General features: G+C 41.5%; 1 long non-coding RNA gene and 1 other non-coding gene across 3 annotated transcripts; both read right to left on the reverse strand.

The window, feature by feature from the left end:
• Window positions 1-2,827: 2,827 nt before the first annotated feature.
• Window positions 2,828-5,437, reverse strand: LOC131571528 (uncharacterized). 2 transcript variants are annotated; one of them, XR_009275953.1, is made up of 4 exons: window positions 5,316-5,437; window positions 4,323-4,429; window positions 3,482-3,689; window positions 2,828-3,024 (listed from the first exon to the last, which is right to left on the reverse strand). It is a non-coding gene; the product is annotated as an uncharacterized LOC131571528 (long non-coding RNA). The 2 variants fall into 2 exon arrangements; XR_009275952.1 differs by having other exon boundaries at window positions 3,477-3,689.
• LOC131571732 (small nucleolar RNA SNORA13) lies at window positions 4,883-5,015 on the reverse strand. Its single transcript, XR_009275963.1, has one exon. It is a non-coding gene; the product is annotated as a small nucleolar RNA SNORA13 (small nucleolar RNA).
• Window positions 5,438-6,000: the final 563 nt, after the last annotated feature.

The raw sequence follows: 6,000 nt of genomic DNA on the forward strand, positions 1-6,000 counted from the left end.
GGCAAAACTTGCAACAAGGGTATCACTGTCAGGTAATAGTACAGAAAAGCAAGTTTTTTTGGTATATGTGATCCTCCTTTCCCTTCAAGCTTCTTTTCCTCAATCATTTGAGGAAAAGCATCTTTTTTTATATATTTTTGTGAGAGATACACACAAGTGATCAATCACTGAAAACACTGTGTCACAGTTATGCCTTCTACACCTAAACCAGCTCTACATGTCTAAGTGGTCAGCCTCCTACAGCTCTGAGCTACACCTTGCCCCCTCCACTGTCGCTACCCTTCCCCAGCTCTCCTGGGGCATTCAGTGCCTAGAGGCAGCTGCATTTTCAGATCTGGAGTCTGGATGTCAGTCTAAAATCCTTGTACATCCTGAAGAATCAGGCTAAAGACATGAGATGTGTAACAGTGTCTACCCTGGGGTTGAATGCCATACACAGACCCCTGCTCACTTGGACAAAGGACTGGTATTTGAGGCCTTCTCATCTTAATTCTCCTGAATTGATCTCAGGCTGATGATTTTAACTTTGTGCCTCTGCCTTTACCTCTTCTGAGACTTCCATAAGTGCTAAGCATTGGTAAGTTACAAAACTCTCACTAATTAGCAATAATTACAACATATTTGTACAACCTTTTGCAAAACATGTATTTTATACAATAAAGAGGGCTTGCTAACCACAGCACAAAAGCACTGTAGGATATCCTATACTGGTTCCCTTGCTTAGTTGGCTGGTTTCTTTCATTTGGAACTAGCCTGGACCTGCTGTTTTCTACATTGCACCCCTTCCAGTATCACTAACTCTGCAACTTGTATTCTAACCAAGCTCATTATATTGATGATGTTTGTTGCAAAGTCATTCCTATTTGAGTTGCCAAAGTCATTCCCTTTATACAGGTGGATATTGAACTAAAGAGATAGCATGTTTTCTTTTGGGAAGATTTGTTTAATTCAGAACTCCCTAGAAAGGTGTTTGAAGACAACATACATGAACATACCAATGTGATACATTTGTTCCATATACATTAGGTATTCATGAAGCAACTGTGTGCTTTATTTTAAAATGAGTTTGATAGATGGCTGTGTCAATACTTGTGTCCAGGTTATTTAAAAGTCAAGTAAAACTTGAATTTTTAGGGCATTGCATGGTTGCCTGTGTGTCTTATTTACATTACACTAAGGAGCAAAGCCTTCAGAAACACAGATTCATTTGACACCACCATCTGGTAAAAACAGGTGTAGTACCAATTAAAATCCATTCGAGGACACAGCTTCTCCAGATTAAGTACTTTATCTTGTAGCAGGAAGTTGTCACTGTAAGCTTTGCATTTCCAGTGCACATCTATACCAGTTTCCTTTCTCACCTAAGCATCACCAGAGAGCAACCAGCAGACTATGTAAGCTGTCAAAGCAAACACAGGTACAGAGCCAGTGTGGCAGACACTCTCTCCTTAATGTGTCTGTTTTTATTCCTGTATTTGTTCTCCTGAGTAAGAACTGTGATGTGTTGACCTTGGCAGGACACCAGGTGCCCAAGCTGCTCTATCACTCCCCTCCTTAACAGGATGGGCAAAGGAATTAGATGGAAAAAATCCTTGTGGGTCAAGATAAAGGAGTTTAGTAAAGCAGAAGCAAAAGCAAAAAATAACCAAACTCCAAAAGATTTACTTTTTCTACTTTCCAGGAGCACATGGTGTCCACCCAGTTCCTGCAAAGTAGGGCTTCAGTGCATGTAGTAGGTTGTTCCAGAATATGAACACCTTATCCTTTCTCTTCAGTTTATATTGCTGAACAGATTCTTATACTGATTTATACTGATCGTTGATTTTTTTTTTAAGGGTGCAATTCAGTTAGCCAGTCATACAAAGTAAAAGGCAGTTCTAATGTTTAACATTGTACTTCACATTTACCAGCATTATTATTTAAGTAATCTGTGACCCCTGAAAGCACCTATTACTTCATGTAGCTCACTTTTACCTTGTTCTATGCCACTATAACCCCTGTATTACATATTAAAGATTGAGGTTCTACATCTTTTTTAGTTGAAAGGAAGCCTACCCTGAGGTTGATACCAATCAAGTATCTAACCCTGGGGTTATGTACCAATCATCAAATCCTATCACTAGCTGTTGCTCATGAGATTTTTTTTTTTTAAGTTTTAAAATGCTACTCCTCTTGGTCTTACACTTCAAGAACAAAGGCCCATGAGCAGAACTCCTGAACAGATGGTATCTTCAGGGAATGTAATCCCTAATAAAAACCCTAAACTTTCAAGTACATCCCATAATTACAAGCTGGATCTCTTAAAAATTAATTACTCTTGTCTAAACCTCCTTCTCTCTGACAAACCAAAAACAACCTTGCACTTAGAATTAGTAACATGCTTACATTCAGTACTGAAAAATCACAGTGCAAGATACACAATTTAAGCATTTGTTCTTCTGATAAACCATGTTAAGTCTTCCTAGAAAAATAAGCAGCAATCCCAATTACCTCAAGAGTATTTCACTCCAAGTTATGCTGAAGTACCACATGATGTAGCTGGTCACGGTGATAATAAACTTGTCATTCTCCATGCTGGATAAACACCTTTCCTGCTATTTTTAAACCCAGGTTTGCTGAATTTTTACTTTTTTAATTTCTATTTTTGCTCACAATACAAATCTCAGCCAACCCTATCTCCAAATACTGCAGGAGACCATGGTTTAAATCATCACATCCCAACTCACTCCTAGGCTTTGTTTCATACAGAGATTGCTGGTATCCCAACAATAACACAAAGAAGTCTGAACTCTGAAACACAAGCACTAAAGCTTGGGAAAGACAGAAATTCTGAGAAGAGAAACATAAATCTTTATTTTTTTGTCTATATAAACATTACCAGACACTGACACAATGCAGTTAAATGCACTTTGTATTATTACATGGAGGCTTAGTAGTCCATCTTTTAAACAGTTTTTTTTGTTTCTTAGGCAGGAGTGTTTCAATAGAGGGGCATTGCTCTCAGGCTAGTTCTAGCAATTCTTCCTAAGGAAAAAATAAACACACAATGTGAGACACATGTAGCACACAGCTCTTTCCAGTAACATCCTCTAAATCCCCAACACTAATACAGTATTACAAAGATGATGCCCTCATCCTGTGGGCAAAAAGGTAAAATTTACACATCTAATTTTTAGGAAGCCTGTCTGTAAGAGAGGTTTTGTTGCCCACCGAAGCAAGAATTCAGATGATAACTACAGACTGGTGGCAGTAATAACACTTTCTGGCTAGTGGGAATCAACAGAAATTTCTGCAGTACTAACTTGTGCACATGACTATGCATTAGAAAACACTCTGGGAACAGTAAGCCAATAATACACGATTTAATAATTTTATGTTGGAAAACAAGCATCAGCCCTGTTACTGGACACTTTACTACTAATGGATTACACAAACTTTTCTCTTCCCAGAGAGAGATTCATACACAGAGTGCCCACCTTACCCACAGTGCCTGGGGTGCAGCAGGTGTGGATGGATTTCACAGGCTCACTTCCTACCAGCAGTAGGGGTAAAGGATTCATTGCATCTGTGTTGCTCAAGCAGATTCTCACATTTCGTTGATGAAACTTTCAGATGTTATTACTTTCAAGAGCATTATGGCCACCCTGGAGGAGTTTCATCACTTCACTGAAGATCAGTTGTATTTTCTCCTGAAAAAAACCCAACCCAAACAAAATCTACAGTGATGTAGTACAGGATCATTTTTACACCAGATTTCCAGTATTGACCTCTAAGTTCCTGGCTTCAGAGACTTGGATTACACGTCACACCCTTGGGTATGTCGGTTACACAAAAAAAAAGACTTGATAGTGCATGTGATTTTTATTAATACCTTGTCTGTACTAATGAAATTTGGGTTGACTTGCGCTACTCAGCTTTTCAGTAATGTTGGCTTTTCCAAGACTTTACAGTGAAGCAGTATCTGGCATATTCAAAACTTCCTTTCATATTTTGCCAGTCTTTTTAACATTTTCAACCTTTACGTTCTGAAATGCTCCACAATATCACACCCCTAAAAGCAAACATGAGAAAGCAAGTCCTTGTCTTGAACACACTGGCAGCCACACACTGATTTAACAAAGCCACCCACACCAAAATTTTTATTCTGTACCTTCCACTTTGCTCTTTTTGATAAGAATATAGCCATCAGGCAGATCTCACTCTCACTGTTTCAGTTCTGATTTCTGCTCTAAAGTCATTGTGCCTCCTTCTCAGCAGAAAGCCTGCTTCATTTTAACAGCAAGATACAGGACAGAGTTGCACAAGGAATTATTGCTACTCACAGCTCTGCAATCAGCACTTGGCAGCTTCTTCCCACATGCCTTTCTCAAGCTCAGAGGCCTTCACCACACAGAGAGATCCCAAACTTCCAGCAAAACACACCAGGAACCTGCAAGAAGCATTCCTAGCATTAAACGTTCTGTCAGGAATTTGACAGTATCCAAGAACACTTTACGCTTTCAAAACGGCATCAAGGAAAGCCCAGCAATAGAATACACAACATATTATTCAATACTGAATAATACACCCACAAACGTACAGAAACAAAACACAATTTTTCCTCTTTAAGAAGATTTAATCTTTTCTGTGCATGAGTATTAAGGTGTAAATGTCTTTTTACAGTAGAAAATCTAGAAGCCACTGCTAGAAGCCTGGAAAGTTATGTACTAATTACTTGCAAATGTAATGACAGACACGAGAGCTAAACAATGCTAAAAGTGGCCATTATAATTTTAGCTTTTCCTCTTTTAATAACTGTCAGATTCTCCACTTTAAAAGACTGCAGAATAAAATCTACTACATGGCTACTCAACCATACTATTCCTACATGTTGTTTAGGGTTTTTTGTCCTTGCAAAAACAGAAAGGAGGAAGGTACATAACTAGCTCCCTAAACCAGTTTGAGCAAGAATTCCTCTTTGCCTTTTCTGACACCACATCCATCCGGAACAGGAATGAATGGGCAACACAAAGGCCAAAACCTGCATATGGGAACTCTTTACTCCTAAAATTAAATTCACAGTTTATGAAAAAGAGAAATTAATCAGCTGAAAAATATTTCAAAATTCGCAATTAAGTAATATTATATACAGAGCAAACACTTAATAGGAAAAGCCAAGAATACCATGATCCTGGAACACCTTTTCGTCATGGTGGTGCACGCTCCGGCCACTGACCAACTTCCATTGCTTTCATTTGGGAAAAAAAAAAGGGAGAAGACATACTTTGAAGACGACAGAGACACACGAACAGTACAAGGAGTCTAAAAGGACGTACTAGAGGTAAGTGCCCGATTTCGAAGACAAGCAGCACCAATAACAACACCCTCACACCGCAGCTCCCTCAGCAGCCGCGGACGCCGGGTCGCTCCCGGCGTACCTCACGCGGGGCGAACCATCCCTCCCGAAAAGGAGGGGGCACGCCGTGCGCCGCCTCCACCTCTTCCCGCAGCGCAGCGGCCGCGTACTGCCTCTGCCGCAGACGCGAGGCTACACATTCGGCCATCCCCGGAGAAGGAGTTCTGAGCAGGCGACACAGCCCTGGAAAGGCGCCGGGGTTCAGACCAGCATCGGCTCTCCCCACTGTCTTACCGCGGCGATGGAGGCGCCTCCGCGAGGGAGGCGATGTCGCATCCTTCTGCCTGCGCATGCGCAGTGCCGCGCCCACCGAGGCGTGTGGGGGCTGTTGAGGGGAAGTTGCTAGTGCTTCCTGTTCCTTGTGGCGGCTCCTGGTGTTCCTGGGGCCTTTGTGGGGGCTCCCTGTATTCCCTATGCCCTCCCGGCGGGCAAGTTCCCGGGGTTCCCTTTGTCTTTACGGGGGCAGATCACGGTGAGGTGACTGCACGTAACACCCCATCCCGTGCACGGCTCGCTCATGGTTGCGATGCTTTCAGGTAAAATTGTCTGTCCCCAGGCTGAACTCCCCTCGCCTTTTGTAAACATAACCAGTGCCCTCAGATGAC

The sequence above is a fragment of the Ammospiza caudacuta genome, chromosome Z (assembly GCF_027887145.1).
Source record: "Ammospiza caudacuta isolate bAmmCau1 chromosome Z, bAmmCau1.pri, whole genome shotgun sequence".
Lineage (NCBI taxonomy): Eukaryota > Metazoa > Chordata > Aves > Passeriformes > Passerellidae > Ammospiza > Ammospiza caudacuta.